This window comes from Lactuca serriola, chromosome 6, assembly GCF_051521515.1.
Source record: "Lactuca serriola cultivar US96UC23 chromosome 6, Lser_US96UC23_V15, whole genome shotgun sequence".
Taxonomy (NCBI): Eukaryota; Viridiplantae; Streptophyta; class Magnoliopsida; order Asterales; family Asteraceae; genus Lactuca; species Lactuca serriola.
This window is the reverse complement of record NC_136413.1, coordinates 127,111,104-127,127,370: the sequence shown is the minus strand read 5'-3', so window position 1 is coordinate 127,127,370 and position 16,267 is coordinate 127,111,104.

Below are 16,267 nucleotides of genomic sequence, written 5' to 3'. Positions count from 1 at the left end.
ATATGTGACAAAGGCTACTCAACTCATTTTACTGATAAAGAGTGTATGATTCTCAAGCCTAGCATTGTCATCCCATAAGAGTGGATTCTAGTCAAATCTAAAAGGGATGGGAATGCTTATATCATCGATATGAACAACAATCTCCCTGAACAAGTCACTTGTCTTTACTCAAAGGTCTCCGAACACAATGCAATGATGTGTCATCGAAGACTAGGTCATGCTAAAGCGAAAAACCTGAATCGTCTTGCAAAAAATGAGATGGTCTGAGGCCTTCCTGTCAGAGACTTTATCACATTTGAAAAGTTTGTTTCCTGTGCTCAAGGCAAACATCATCGGAAACCACACCTACCCAAGCAAGTCAATTCCGTAAGTCAAGTGCTCCAATTGTTACACATGGACTTATTTGGACCGGTCAACGTCCTGAGCATTAACCGAACTCATACTGTCTCGTTGTGATCGATGATTTCTCTCGATATACGTGGGTCTTCTTCTTATCCAACAAAGCAGGGGTTGCTGATCTTATAAAGAAGTTCGTGGTGACGATTGAGAAGCAGACCAACAATCAAGTGAAGGCGCTTCGCACTGACAATGGAACTGAATTTAAGAATTCGATTCTTGACCATTTTTGTGCAAAAAAGGGGATAGTGCGTCAATATAGCTCTACTCACACGCCTCAACAAAACGGTGTTGCTGAAAGGAGAAATAGAACGTTGAAAGACGCCGCAAGGACGATGTTGTGTGATTCCAAACTACCTGTTTTCTTTTGGGCCGAGGCGATTAACACTGCTTGCTACGTGCAGAACCGTGTTCTAATCAACAAAGCACATATGAAGACTCCGTATGAAATTCTTTATGGACACAATCCTTCTGTCAGCCATTTCCGTGTATTTCGCTGTCCTTGCACCCTTCTTCACTTAGATTCCAACCCTAAATTTAATGCCAAAGCTGATGACTGTTATTTTGTAGGGTATGCCGCGCGCACCACGTATAGAGTTTACAACAAGAGGGCGAAGCAGATCGTTGAATCCTATGACGTGCGCTGGCTGGAGGAGAATGAAACAGATGCTCGAGTGGGTTCCGACTTGTTATTTGATTACACATCTCTTTTCAAATCATTTAATGTGTCTTCAGATAGTTCAAGTGGATCCTCCTCTGGTTCGAAGATTGTGTACGAAGATGAAGATGAAGAAGTTGTCTACAGACCCCCATCGGTTGAGGGGGTGTTCTTTGCTACACGTGATGAAGAGTCCTATGCTACACCTGAAGGGGAGCCATCTGATCAACCATCTAGTCCAAAGTCTAAAGTTCAAGATGGAACTCCTGATGTTGATGCTACACTTCTTACCCCTATTGAAAGAGAGTTCATGTCTAGAGATACTTCCGCTGCCACTTCAACTTTTAATGAACTACTCTTTCCTGAAGAAATTGCAAATGAATTTGTAGCAGATTCATCAAATAGGACACAATCAGCAGATGATGGAGGTTTCAACATTCACACTCTTTCTGTTTCTCTTAATGATATCAGCCAAGACATACCCTCCAGAATCCAACGCGATCACCCAATCGAAAATGTCATTGGCCAACTAGGAGATGGAGTTAAAACCAGAAGTCGGAGTGGAGATGTTAATGAATGTCTCTACTCTTGCTTTATATCTCAAATAGAGCCAAAGAACGTTGAGATGGCTCTGAGTGATCCCAGCTGGGTGGATGCGATGCATGAGGAGCTTAATTAGTTTGAAAAGCTCGAGGTTTGGAAGCTGGTTGACTTACCAAAGGGCAAAAGGGCTCTTGACACGTGTTGGGTCTATCATAATAAGCAAGATGATTCGGAAGTGACTGTTAGAAATAAAGCAAGGTTAGTGGTTCGTGGGTTTCGACAGATTGAGGGTCTTGACTATACTGAGGTATTTGCTCCCGTGGCTCGGTTGGAGGCTATTCGCATCTTTCTCGCATATGCTTCTTACATGAATTTCACGGTTTACCAAATGGATGTCAAGACTGCCTTCTTGTATGGCAAGGTGAAGGAAGAAATTTATGTTGATCAACCCCCTGGGTTTGTTGACTCAAAGTTCCCTAATCGTGTCTGCAAGTTGGACAAAGCACTGTATGGGTTATATCAAGCTCTTCGAGCATGGTATGCAACTCTCACAAAGCATTTGCTCGAGCATGGATACTCTCGCGGCACCATTGATCAAACTTTGTTCATCAAGCATGTGAGTAATGATCAGATACTTGTTGACGACATTATCTTCGGGTCAACTTGTCCACAACTTTGTAAGGAGTTTGAAGACGTAATGAAGAAAAAGTTTGAGATGAGTTCTCTTGGGGAGATGACCATGTTTCTGGGGCTTCAGGTCAAACAGTCTTCTACCGAAATCCTTATTCATCAAGCAAAGTATGTGGATGATATACTGGAGAAGTTCGGGTTCAGAGATGCGAAAACTGCTCTTACACCCATGGCGGAGAGACCTCTACTGGCTCCTGATCTTGAAGGCGAATCCGTAGATCAGACGTATTATCGATCGATAATCAGTTCACTCATGTATCTGACTGCTGGTCGTCAAGACATAATGTTTGCAGTCTGTCAATGTGCATGCTTCCAGGCCAATCTTAAACTTTCTCATCTTATTGCTGTTAAACGGATTTTTCAGTATCTCAAAGGTTGCCCAAAATTGGGTCTTTGGTATCTGAAAAATCCAGAACTTGATCTTTATGCTTTTGCAGATAGCAACTATGGCGGGTGTGAGCTTGATAGAAAATCGACGTCAGGAGGATGCTAATTTCTAGACTAGTCTCATGGCAGTGTAAGAAGCAGCATACGGTCTCTACCTCAACAGTAGAAGCGGAATATGTCGCTGCATCTGCCTGTTGTTCTCAAGTTATATGGATCCAACATCAGCTGTTGGACTACAGTTTGAATTTTGTAGAAACCCCAATTCATTGTGACAATGAGGTTGCTATTCAAATCATTGAAAATCCAGTCCAACATTCCAAAACCAATAACATTGACATCAAAATTCATTTTATCCGAGATTGTTATGAGCGTTCGCTCATTAGGTTAGAACATGTTCACATTGACAATAATGTGGCGGACCTGTTCACAAAGCCTTTTCATAAAGTTCGATTTGATGTGCTTGTGGGATTTTTAAAATGATTCGTTTTGAGGATTAATTTTTTTTTAAAATTTGCGCATTTTTGGTCATTTCATTCTCTCTCATGCACAAATTTAGGGGGAGAAATAAACAAAAATCCAAAAACATAAAAATTAAAAATCCAAAAATATTTTGTTTCTGTTTTATTTAAAAAAAAAACTCTCAAAAATCCAAAAACAATAAAAATTCAGAAAATTAAAAGAATATATTGTCGCTAATAGTTTTGTTTGCTGTTGAAGGACTGGGAAGTGATATTATCAAGTGATAATAGGCAATCTGAATCTGTGTAACGTACCCAAAGTTGATGGGTCTATGCTCTGGTTTGATGCGTTGGTAGGCACGAAAGTATCTAAATGGACTTGACTAGGCAGAGTTGAACTTAGGAAATTTGTAGACTTGACAAATTTTGACCTAGTTAGATCCGTTCAGGGGGTGGATGACAAATTTGTAGACTTGGCGGAAACATTCGGGGGTGGATGACTTCACGTAGTACCATAACAATTGAATATCGTAAAGAAAGTACACAACCATCATATATATAATAAAAACGTATATTGTTGCGTTATACATATTGCCAAAAGAATATTACAATATGATGATGTAAATGTTTAATAATAAACGTCCTTAGCGTTCCTTCTTCAAAAGCTGATGGTTACCTGTATTACTGATTCCCTGAGAAATACAAGTGGTTTCGAAAAAGTGTCAACAATTAAGTTGGTGAGTTCATGAGTGTTTTGTATGGAAAAAAGTATGTCCTTTTGGTAGCAAATCAATGAACGAAGTTTTCAGAAAATCCAATATTTTCTATAAATAGTTTGATAAGTTCTCAAAGTTGGAGTGCGTTAGTATTTTTCATTCTTGAATGATAAAGATAATCTTTGTGCTCAAAATAATGTAGAAAACTAAATGCATATATGAATCTCGTAAATCAAGCTTGTTTTTATACTTTCATGTGAGTTTTATAACCATGCTATTGACACTGACTGCCTTTAACAACATTCTTCAGGTGTTGTAGTGTTATGACATTTGTCACCCCAGACCTACCGGTCTAACTGTAGCTAACAGTTTAGGTGCGGGGTTGTCAATCCTGTATAGATCTATACACAAGTATCACGCTCTCCCTCCAAGAGATTATAGTATATAATACAGGGCTTGAAATGCATACATAAGAGTACGTTGAAGTTTGAATATCTCACATTGCTTAGTATAAATAGATTTACAATAAGACTGACTTTACTTCTTTTGAAAGTATTTCGTTTATCAAGATGTATATGTAAAAATGTACGATTGACCTACTAACTATACCCATTATAGTTTTTCATAAAGTATGTTTTATCTGGTGAAAATAATTTGGTGATGTACTAGTCCTTTATACATAAAGATGTTTGTATCGATATTCTATAAGATAGATATTACATTTATGTTTATAAAATGATACTTTAACTCGTAATGTACTTGTATTCCCCCCCCCTAAAACATGAAAAGAATTGAAAGGTAGGGGTATGAACTCACTCGTTTGGTTCGAAGAGAGAGAGGCTAGAGTTGAGCAGAACTTCGACCGCGGAAAGCTGCGTCTTCGGGGTATTCGGGGATCTCGGAAGCGTAGATCTTTCTTCGGGGACTCGGGTACAGAAACCGAGGGCATCGGGATGGTCTCTGGAGCTTGAAAGTATGAGAGGGTGATTGGGAGTTTGAGAAATTGTGCAAAAACCCGTAGCTCAAACCCTCTATTTATAGTGCTGGAGGATCGCGTACGCGGGGCGTACCACCGGAGTACGCTGGGCGTACGTGTTACGCGGTGCGTACTTCGGTTACGCGAGGCATAAAAATGCGTCACGGCTTACGACTCAGGTCTAGCTAGCGTAGAGCACTCGAGCCGATGGGACTTGACACTGGGTCTAGTACGCTGGGCGTAATCTTGGATTACACTGGGCGTAATCCAGTCTCCCATCTTCTAAATTTCGTAACTTTCGCGTACGGACTCCGTTTTTCGCGTTCTTTATATCCATGCGTAGGTGAGATTATGCTCTACAACTTTCATTTAGACTCTATCAGCTATTTTTAACTTTATTTTTAATGATATATTTTTAATAGGCCGGGACTGCTAAAGTCCGTTAAAAATTTATAGTTTCTTTATTCGACGTCGGTTTTCGTTTGTCTTTTTATCATTTTACTCCTATTGTGGATGCCTTCAACTTTCGTTTAGGTGGTGATAGCTAAATAACACTCAATCTTCAATTCGAGTTTTTAGCCCTCTACTACTGTTACGAAACTTAGGAAACTCGTAACTTCTTCATACGAGGTCCAATTTGGGCGATCTTTTTATGTATGTTTACAGTCTAACGAACTCTACATCTTTTGTTTAGATACTTAAGGCTAAAATGCATTTTATTGAAATTTCACTTTTTACATTAAATAGCGTTTTAACAGTGTGTCGTAAATATACGAGTGGTTATAATTTCTTCAATATAACCCGGTTTTGAACGTTCTTTATGTTTTTTGGAAACCTTGGCACGATATCTAATATTTGGTGCATCCCATCTTAGATATTTGAACACTTTATTTTTGAGGTTAATTTAGTTGATTGCAAATAGTTTTCGTTGTATTTGACTTTTGAGCGTTACACTGCTTTTGGAAAAATATAGGGTTGTCACATCATCCCCCTGTTAGGGGAATTTCGTACCGAAATTTAAACTAAGATAGAGTTTACATGTTAGGAAAAAGATGCGGATACTTTTGTTTTATCTGATCCTCGCGTTCCCAGGTGTATTCAGGTCCTCTCTTAGCGTTCCAGCGGACCTTTACAATAGGTATGCGGCTTTGTTTAGTCCTTTTTATTTCTCGGTCCATGATCTCTACTGGTTCTTCCACGAATCGGAGATTATCATTTATTGCAATTTCGTCGAGCGGAATGACAAGGGTCTCATCGGACAAGCACTTCTTTAGGTTTGATACGTGAAAGGTAGGGTGTACGTTGTGGAGCTCCTGAGGTAATCGAAGTTTGTACGCCACTGGACCGATCCTGGCAAGGATCTCGAATGGTCCGATGTATCTTGGGTTTAGTTTCCCACGCTTTCCGAAGCGTATTAACCCCTTCCAGGGCGAGACTTTTAGTAGGACTCGATCTCCAACCTGGAATTCCAAGGGTTTCCGTCTTTTATCCGCGTAACTCTTTTGTCTGTCCCTTGACGCCTTCAGACGTTCCCGGATCTGAATAATCTTCTCCGTAGTTTCCCTTATGATATCTAGTCCAGTGAGCGTGTGGTCTGTTGCTTGTCCTCTTGCTAGTTGTGTGTCCCCCACTTCGGCCCAGCACACAGGTGATCTGCATTTACGGCCGTAGAGGGCTTCGAATGGGGCAGCCTTGATACTAGTGTGGTAGCTATTGTTGTACGAGAACTCGACCAAGGGAAGATGGGTGTCCCATGCTTTGCCAAAATCGATTACGCAAGATCTCAACATATCTTCTAGGGTTTGTATGGTTCTCTCACTCTGGCCGTCAGTTTGTGGGTGATAAGTGGTACTCATGTCTAGTCTTGTTCCTAGAGCTTTTTGTAGTGATTGCCAGAACCTTGAGGTGAATCTACTATCTCGGTCCAAGATAATGGATATGGGCACACCATGTAGTCGTACAATTTCTCTGAGGTATGTCCTAGTTAGCTTCTCTAATTTATCTGTCTCCTTGATCGGTAGGAAGTGCGCTGATTTAGTTAACCTGTCGACGATCACCTAGATGGTGTCGAGTCCGCTTGCCATCCTGGGTAGTTTGGTTATGAAATCCATGGTTATACGTTCCCACTTCCATTCGGGTATTTCTGGTTGTTGCAACAATCCTGAGGGCTTTTGGTATTCTACTTTGACCTTGGCGCACGTCAGACATTTACTTACGTAGGTAGCAATTTCGGCTTTCATGTTCGGCCACCAGTACAACTTCTTGAGGTCGAGATACATTTTATGGGAGCCGGGGTGTTATGGAGTATCGTGTCTTATGGGCTTCGTTCATGACGACTTCTCTAAATCCTCCAAACTTCGGTGTCCAAATCCTATCCATGAAGTAATCAACTCCATCATTCTTGACTTCAAGCTTCTTATCCATTCCCCTTAAGGCTTCCCTTGCCACATTCTCAGATGTTAAGGCTTCTATTTGAGCTTCCTTGATTTGTGTGGACATGTGTGAATGGATTGTCATGGTTAAAGACTTCACTCTGCGGCCCGAGTATTCCTTCCGGCTGAGTGCATCGGCCACCACGTTAGCCTTTCCGGGATGATATCGAATCTCGCATTCATAATAATTTAGCAGTTCTACCAACCGTCTTTGTCTCATGTTGAGTTCTTTCTGGTTGAGGATATGTTGGAGGCTTTTATGGTCGGTGAAGATCGTACATTTCGTGCCGTAGAGGTAGTGTCTCCATATCTTTAGAGCGAAGACGACTGCTCCTAGCTCAAGATCGTGCGTTGTGTAGTTCACTTCGTGCGTCTTTAGTTGCCTTGAGGCGTAGGCGATGACCTTCCCTCGTTGCATCAGGACACACCCGAGTCCTTGGTTTGATGCATCGCAATAGACCACGAAGTCCTCCGTTCCTTTTGGCAAGGTTAGGATGGGCACACTACATAATGCTCGCTTTAGCGTTTGAAACGCGGTGTCTTGTTTTTCTCCCCAGTCGAAGGTCACATTCTTCTGAGTTAGGGTGGTGAGTGGCTTGGCAATCTTGGGGAAATTTTGTATGAACCTTCGGTAATACCCGGCGAGTCCCAAAAATTGCCGGATTTCTGTAGGGGTTCTTGGAGTCGTCCAAATCTCTATTTCCTTGATCTTCGAAGGATCCATGTGTATCCCCTCCTCGCTTGCTACGTGTCCTAGGAAATCCACCTCCCGAATCCAAAATTCGCACTTTGAAAATTTTGCGTACAGCTTCTCTGCCCTCAGTGTTTCCAAAACTTGGCGGAGGTGTTGGCTGTGTTCTTACTGGCTCCTAGAATAGATGAGTATATCATCTATGAACATGATCACGAATTTATCCAGGAAGGGACAACATACTCGGTTCATCAAGTCCATGAACACCGCTGGAGCATTTGTCAATCCGAAGGGCATTACTACAAACTCGTAGTGACCATAGCGTGTTCGGAAAGCCGTTTTAGGGATGTCTCCTTCCAGTACTCGCAGTTGGTGATAACCAGATCTTAGGTCGATCTTTGAGAAGTAGCTCGCTCCCTGTAGTTGGTCGAACAGATCATCTATGCGTGGAAGGGGATATCGGTTCTTGATTGTGAGTTTGTTCAGCTCCCGGTAATGGATGCACATGCGAAAAGATCCGTCCTTCTTTTTCACGAATAGGACCGGTGCTCCCCATGGTGAGAAGCTCGGTCTGATGAAGCCCTTGCTTAGCAGCTCGTTTAATTGACTGGACAGTTCCTGCATCTCAGCTGGGGCTAAACGGTAAGGCGACTTTGCTACTGGAGTAGCTCCGGGGATTAAGTCGATTCTGAACTCGACTTGGCGTTCTGGTGGAATTCCTGGAAGATCTTCTGGGAAAATGTCTGGGAAGTTGCAGACTTCTGGAATGTCTTTAATGTTCTTTGGTTCTTGTTTCTGGTCTACTATGTGGGCTAGAAATGCATGGTATTCCTTGCAAAGATATTTTCGTGCTTTAACACAGGAGATGATTTGCAAATTTGAACTAGGTTTGTCTCCATATATGATAAGAGTTTCACCGTTGGGCAGATTGAGACGAACGGCCTTTTCGTGACAAAGAGTATCGGCATGGTGAAGACTCAACCAGTCCATACCGATGATTACATCAAAACTTCTTATCGAAATGGGCATAAGGTCGATTTGAAATAAGTGTTCGTTTAAATTTAATGTGCACCCTACGTACATATCACTTGTGCTTTCTGTTTTACCATTAGCCATTTCTACAGTGAATATTTTATTGAGTGGTTGGGGTCTTTGGTTAAGTAGGTGTTTAAATTTATGACTCACAATACTTCTCTCCGCACCGCAGTCAAAGAGTATGCATGCATAAATGTTGTCGAGGAGAAACGTACCCGTAACCACTATTGGATCAGTTATTGCTTCATTTTGACCTATCGCCAGCACTCTCCCAACACCGCCAACATTTCTTGTCTTGGGGCAGTCCCTCTTGAAGTGCCCAGTTTCTCCATACCCATAACATGCTTGGCTTATCCCAGTACCAGGAACTTGAGTGACTAGTCGCGCTGGTGCTTTACAGAAACGGGCAGTGTGCCCTTTCCTGTCGCAGTTCTTACAGTGCATCTCGCGGCAATTACCGTGGTGATGGTAGTTGCATTTGCTGCACTTGGGCAGGTTCCCTGCATATTGTTTTGTTGGTGCCGGGGTAGCAGGATTTGTGGCGGGAGCAGTAGCAGCATGAACCGCTACCATTTGTTTCTTCGAAGGTTCTTGCGAGGTTTGCCCCTTTCTCTTGTTCCAGAATCTCTTCTTTCTTTTGTTTTTGGCATTGTTATCATTGTTGTTGTTCCCTTTGGTTGGTTCAACTACGATAGCCGTGACTCCTTGGCAGACGCCATGATCAACGAGAGATTGCGCCAGTTCCTTGGCGCCGTCGAAGGTCATGGGTTTGGAAGCTAACACACTTCCTCGAAGTTGGGGTGATAGTCCCTAGATGTACCTCTCCACTTTTTGGCTTTCCAGAATCAACATCCCTGGACAAAGTGTTATCAAATCACTGAACCTGTTGGTGTAGCCTGCGATGTCCGAGCCTACCATCGAAAGGCCCTACAGTTCCTGTTCAAGCTTCTGAATCTCGCCTCTTGGGCAGTATTCTCGTAGAAGCATTTGTTTCAGGTTTTCCCAACCCATGGAGTTCGCCACCACTAGGTTAGTGTCTTGACGTGGCCGTTCCACCACGTCAGTGCGCGTTCAGCGAAAGTAAAAGCAACAAATTTTACTTTGCTTTCTTCAGGGCATGCGCAAATTTCGAATACGGCTTCCGTCTTCTCTATCCATTGGGATAGAGCCAATACTCCCCCAGTCCCATAAAAGGGAATAGGTTTTCCGTTGGTGAAATCTTTGTAAGTGCATACCCCGGAACGGCCTTGGCTTGGGCCACTTGTAAAGCTGTTTATTCCTCCTCCTGACCCATTGTTGCTCATTTGAGCCATTGCCGCGGTTACATCGGCTGTTACAGCAGTTTGGAACATAGTTGCATCAATAGTTGGAGAGGGTGGTGGAGGTGGTGCTGGAGTTGAGTTTCTGCGTGCTGATCTACGAGGAGGCATGTTCTGGTAGAGAAAATAAGAATGAATACTATAAGTTTCTAATGTTTTGACAATCGTGTACTGGAGGGTTAGTTGTATCTTGTAATTTGTTTTGACTTTAGTTTTTGGTTTCAAAGTAGGTACAACCATCTAGTTAATACCATAAGTTTCGAGAGGTATATAAAGAAGTACTTCATATTTATATATATGTCACACCTAAGGTGTGTTACATTATGCTTCTAGTTTTAGGAAAATTTGACCTATCTAGAGGTCTCCGTTTACAGATACAAAGGAAATAAGGGAAAAACTTTATCCGAGGTCCTATTCTATATCAAAATTGTTGAAGCTGAGCAAGTTCTACTTGCGGTGTGTTGCACGTTTGGAGCTAGATTCGGCATCCGACTGCTTGACTCCTATCAGGCACCTTTCAAGATCTGCTTGTTGTTCCTTCATCTCTCTTATTTCTGCTAGTGCGTTCACCATTTGATTTTGAAGCATCCCAGTGTAGATTTGGGTATTTTCGTGTAGTCCTTCCAGACGAAGGATGTCTGCGGCGTTACCCTGAGTAGCAGCATTGATCTCGCGAACTCTGGCTGCTTGCTGGTCCGCATGGTAGTTCTGGGTAGCGATAGTGCCCACAATAACAGGAAGTGCTCGATCAGCTGAGCCTCCCCCACTGGACATTGTAAAAATCTCGACACATGCCGAAAGGAGGGCGTACACCTAGTTGGCGGCTCTAGTAGTAGAGATGGCTTCCCCAGATGGGGATGGGTCCTGGGTGATATGGTTTGACTTCAGGAGGATGAGGAGCAGGAGGGTCGATCACTTCCGGTTCGGAGTCTGTCCCACTAGTAATTTCCTCGACCTCCTTGTCGACTTCGAATTCCTCTTCGACTTCGAATTCTTCTTCGACTTCCTCCTCGATTTCATCCGGGTCTTCCTCCGGGTCTTCTTCTATCCAGCCGCCGTTGCCTTGGTTTGGGTAGTAGGGGTCTCCTGGTAAAGGGGATCCGACCATTTATCTGTACTGGGATAGAGGTATGAGAATTTTATAAGAAAAGAAATTTCTATTTAATGACATCCTACGTTTAACTATATCTTACGGAGTGCAAGTTTTTCATTGTACTATTATTCATAACGACAGTCCTTTAGTATTTCAAATTAGCGAATCTAAATTTTTTATTTATTTATTTATTTTAAGTTTTTGGCTTGTTGTCCACTACGACCATTCCTCGACGTACATTGGTCAAATCCAGGATAAATATAATTAATCAGGCTATATTTATTCTTGATTTGATCACATACCCCAAGGCCCAATCGTGATATCGCAACTTGCCTTAATACTTTTCAGAAAACTTGTCATGATACGAGACTGATACATGTGAGTAAAAATGTATATATTTAAAAGAAAATATATTTTTATGAAAATGTTTTTTCAGAGGGTTTTTGGTTCCCGTTGCATTTATAGTTTGTATATCTTATGTGGTTCGATATACTTAGTTCACTATAAACAATGCTCTGATACCAATCTGTCACACCCCCAAACCAGAATGGCAGAAACATTCGGGGGTGGATGACTTCACGTAGTACCATAACAATTGAATATCGTAAAGAAAGTACACAACCATCATATATATAATAAAAACGTATATTGTTGCGTTATACATATTGCCAAAAGAATATTACAATATGATGATGTAAATGTTTAATAATAAACGTCCTTAGCGTTCCTTCTTCAAAAGATGATGGTTACCTGTATTACTGATTCCCTAAGAAATACAAGTGGTTTCGAAAAAGTGTCAACAATTAAGTTGGTGAGTTCATGAGTGTTTTGTATGGAAAAAAGTATGTCCTTTTGGTAGCAAATCAATGAACGAAGTTTTCAGAAAATCCAATATTTTCTATAAATAGTTTGATAAGTTCTCAAAGTTGGAGTGCGTTAGTATTTTTCATTCTTGAATGATAAAGATAATTTTTGTGCTCAAAATAATGTAGAAAACTAAATGCATATATGAATCTCGTAAATCAAGCTTGTTTTTATACTTTCATGTGAGTTTTATAACCATGCTATTGACACTGACTGCCTATAACCATGCTATGACATTTGTCACCCCAGACCTGCCGGTCTAACTGTAGCTAACAGTTTAGGTGCGGGGTTGTCAATCCCGTATAGATCTATACACAAGTATAACGCTCTCCCTCCAAGAGATTATAGTATATAATACAGGGCTCGAAATGCTTACATAAGAGTACGTTGAAGTTTGAATATCTCACATTGCTTAGTATAAATAGATTTACAATAAGACTGACTTTACTTCTTTTGAAATTATTCCGTTTATCAAGATGTATATGTAAAAATGTACGATTGACCTACTAACTATACCCATTATATTTTTTCAGAAAGTATGTTTTATCTGGTGAAAATAATTTGTTGATGTAGTAGCCCTTTATACATAAAGATGTTTGTATCGATATTCTATAAGATAGATATTACATTTATGTTTATAAAATGATACTTTAACTCGTAATGTACTTGTATTCCCCCCCCCCCAAAAAAAACATGAAAAGAATTGAAAGGTAGGGGTATGAACTCACTCGTTTGGTTCGAAGAGAGAGAGGCTAGAGTTGAGCAGAACTTCAACCACGGAAAGCTGCGTCTTCGGGCTATTTGGGGATCTCGGAAGCGTAGATCTTTCTTCGGGGACTCGGGTACGGAAACCGAGGGCGTCGAGATGGTCTCTGGAGATTGAAAGTATGAGAGGGTGATTGGGAGTTTGAGAAATTGTGCAAAAACCCGTAGCTCAAACCCTCTATTTATAGTGTTGGAGGATCGCGTACGCGGGGCGTACCACCGGAGTACGTTGGGCGTACGTGTTACGCGGTGCGTACTTCGGTTATGCGGGGCGTAAAAATGCGTCACGGCTTACGAATCAGGTCTAGCTAGCATAGAGCACTCGAGCCGATGGGACTTGACACTGGGTCTAGTACGCTGGGGGTAATCTTGGATTACGCTGGGCATAATCCAGTCTGCCATCTTCTAAATTCCGTAACTTTCGCGTACGGGCTCCGTTTTTCGCGTTCTTTATATCCACGCGTAGGTGAGATTATGCTCTACAACTTTCATTTAGACTCCATCGGCTAGTTTTAACTTTATTTTTAATGATATATTTTTAATAGGCCGGGACTGCTAAAGTCCATTAAAAATTTATAGTTTCTTTATTCGACGTCGGTTTTCATTTGTCTTTTTATCATTTTACTCCTATTGTGGAGGCCTTCAACTTTCGTTTTGGTGGTGATAGCTAAATAACACTCGATCTTCAATTCGAGTTTTTAGCCCTCTACTACTGTTACGAAACTTAGGAAATTCGTAACTTCTTCATACGAGGTCCAATTTGGGCGATCTTTTTATGTATGTTTACAGTCTAACGAACTCTACATCTTTTGTTTAGATACTTAAGGCTAAAATGCATTTTATAGAAATTTCACTTTTTATGTTAAATAGCGTTTTAACGGTGTGTCGTAAATATACGAGTGGTTATAATTTCTTCAATATAACCCGGTTTTGAACGTTCTTTATGTTTTTTGGAAACCTTGGCACGATATCTAATATTTGGTGCATCCCATCTTAGATATTTGAACACTTTATTTTTGAGGTTAATTTAGTTGATTGCAAATAGTTTTCGTTGTATTTGACTTTTGAGCATTACACTGCTTTTGGAAAAATATAGGGTTGTCACATCTATGGAAGTCTTATTCAAGAATTTTGGAGAACAACCAAGGTGATCGAGAAGAATAAAGAAATGATTATTGAAGCTGTAGTGCAAAACTGCAATGTCAGAATTTCGGAGCAATATATCACAAACACATTGATGATCCTTGATGAATCTGATTATCCAACTGAAGCTGATGCTGAAGAAATTCCAAAAATTCTTGAAAGGATGGGATATGAGGGTTCTTATCCTCCTACCGTGAAAAAGCTTCTGCCTCCTTATTGGCACTTCTTGGCTCACGTGTTCATTAGCTGTATATCAGGAAGGAGATCAGGAGCAGATGATATCTTAATCAGAAACACAGGAGCAATTGTATCTTTGGCATCCGGAAACAAATTTAACTTCTCAAAATATGTCCTTGATGAGTTTTTAGTGAACATTGGTGCCATGACTCGAGGAAACAGAGACACATTTCTGATGTATCCCTGATTCATTCAAGCTTTCATTGATGATCAATTCTCGTACATGGTCAAGTCTGGTGAAAAGATGGACATAAAGTCCTTAGGCCCTCACACTGTTGGTCTTATCAAACAAAATCGAAAGGGAAAAGTGGTTTTTCAAGGTCTACATCCCTTGGTGAAGTTCGGATAATTTGCAGAGATCAATGAGTCTTCCGAATCCCATGAAACTTCTGAGAAGACTCTATCAGAGCCGACTTCATCAGAAAAGGTGTCCTCTGAATTTATCATCACTGTTTCCGATCATGAAGATGACGAGACTCCTACTCCAAAGACTCAAGTTGATGATGAACTCAAATTGCAATCTGTTCAAGTTCAGAGTGACTACAATGAGGGTTCGAGAAAAGATGACAAAGAAGATGAGGATGTTGACTTAACGGGCTTTGATAGAGATGATATCCCACCGAATTTTGATGGCAATGATGACTTTCTGCCTGAAATAAACCTCAACAATTTGCTTGACGATGTCAATGAAGTTGCTCATGTGACCACTAAGACAAGGGTAGAAGAAGATGTTTTCGTAGTCTCTCCTCCTGTTTCCAATACAACGGTGGAAATAGTAATTCCTATGGTGACAATGTCAGGGATTCCTCCCCTTGACACTGGTTTACCTACATCCATGCCAATAGAAGAAGATCTCACCACCACTCAAGCCACTCCTCCTCCAAAAAAACGTCGTAGACTCGTACTGCGGTTAGAAACTTAGAGTACAACGACCCAAAGTGCTACACCTCCACCAACAATCCCGCCAGCTATTGTCTCAGCCGAACCCATCAGTGAGGGTCCCAGTACTATACTTGAAGCTGGTGGTTCCTCATTTCAAGTAGATCTCTCATCTCCTAGACCAAACAAAGACGATGCCTCAGTCAAGCTAGCTCATCTGTTAGCTGAAGATCAATTTTCAACACCACTTCCTCGTGGCAAGGGAATCTTCATCGGAGGTGACAACACAAGAGATGATTCCCCATCACTCCATGGAATTCAAATCCAGCTCAACGCCATCAAACAGAAAAATGTAGAACTTGATCAAAGAAATATTGAGCTAGTCATCAAGATCGCAAATCTCCAATCTGAAAATGCTCAATATTCAAATGGCGGAACTTAATGAAGAAAATGCTCTGAAGACAAAGCAAATTGCAGATCTTCAGACACAATATGGTCGTCTGGCTGCAAATTTCCTAGAGTTGCAAAAGAAGATTGAAGGCAGGTTTGGTGATGATTTCAGGACAACTGCTGATGAACCTCATGTCGATCCCCCGGTTCCAGATACTCACCATGTTGATGCTCCCATTTCCTCTCAACCAATCAGATCCCCAATCGTTGTAGATCGTTTTGAATTGGATCCAGAACTGGCCTCCAGAGCTGCAAAGGCGAAAGGTGCTAAAAGAAAAAAAGTTGTTGATAAATCGATCGAAAAAAACAAATGGTTATTTAAAAGAAGTGTGGATCATAAATCACCTTGGGATAGGCCTCGCATAACTTTCACTGACCAAAGCACTCAAACTTTCAGAGGCGTATATGGTGATAGGTCAGGAATCATATCGTGGGGATTTCATGACACGCAGGACATGTTTATGGTAAGAAGGAAGAGCGGGAATAAATAATTATACAAGGATGCTCATGATTTCCACTCCTTTACCAAGGTTGA